Source organism: Artemia sp. Qi Xiang Cuo, unplaced genomic scaffold (assembly GCF_049724085.1).
Source record: "Artemia sp. Qi Xiang Cuo unplaced genomic scaffold, ASM4972408v1 HiC_scaffold_2416, whole genome shotgun sequence".
Taxonomy (NCBI): domain Eukaryota; kingdom Metazoa; phylum Arthropoda; class Branchiopoda; order Anostraca; family Artemiidae; genus Artemia; species Artemia sp. Qi Xiang Cuo.
Window position 1 is genome coordinate 1 of NW_028299815.1, and position 1,000 is coordinate 1,000.

Here is a 1,000-nt window from a genome sequence, read left to right on the forward strand (position 1 = left end):
GTGGTTTCTATAAAATTTGAGAAACGCAATATACGTCATTGATTTTGATTTCCTCTCGAAAGGGGTGCGCCGATCCCGGAAGTACTGCAATACCAGACCAACGCGTGAAGGGAGCGGAGCAAGCCCCGACATCCCTTCGGTTTCCAAAAATCAGTTTAATATTCTGGGCCCCATGTAGGGACCGTATCAGATATTCAGCTGATAAGAACAGATACTACACTTTGAATTTAGCCAAAAGGCTGAGAAGCAGTGTGGCCAGATTGTGAACAAAAAAGTAAGCCGCAGCCTTTGAAAAATAAGCCAAAAATAAGCCAGACAATTTTTTGCCCAAAATCTAACTTTACTTTTAATGGTGTCCAAGTTTTGATGGCCATTTTATAGAAATGATCAGCACTATTCAGGTCCTTTGATCCTGCTGGCAATATCCACCTTTCAATTCGTTCCTTGGATTGCGGAAGTTCAGTTCCAGTGTAGAGATTATTTTGAGGCTGCATTTAGTAGAATTGCGATAAACCTCTACCCCATGTGGAACTCTAGAGACTTTACAGAAATTCCCGTGCGCTATGTTCAGAAAATGCTCGACCATGCTTACTTTCCTGTCCAACAGTTCGGGGAAAATTATTGACGAGGATGCCCACCAGCTCAATTTCTCCTGTGTTAGTTTGAGCACTGTCCGTGTGTGCGCTGCAATTTCTGTATCCCATAATTTCACTGAGTCGGACCTCCGATTACTATAATTATACTCTGTGACCCAATGCAGCACAACTTACAATGCCTGCCCCAGGCCCTGGGGGGTAGTGAGGACACCTGAAGTTTTGCTATCTGACTTTTGAGCAATTTTTAACTTAATGCCTATCTCAAAATTGTTATTGCATGTATTTGGGGAAAAGGAGCATGGGGGGGGGGCTAGTTGCCCTCCAATCTCTTTTTACTCTAAAAAACTGAACTAGAACTTTCAATTTCCAATCAAATGAGCCATCTCTGAAGTTTTTACAAGCAT

At 42.5% G+C, this 1,000-nt stretch overlaps 1 non-coding gene across 1 annotated transcript; it reads right to left on the reverse strand.

The window, feature by feature from the left end:
- Positions 1 to 59: 59 nt before the first annotated feature.
- LOC148938787 (U2 spliceosomal RNA) lies at positions 60 to 251 on the reverse strand. Its single transcript, XR_016143626.1, has one exon. It is a non-coding gene; the product is annotated as a U2 spliceosomal RNA (small nuclear RNA).
- Between the last annotated feature and the right edge of the window lie 749 nt (positions 252 to 1,000).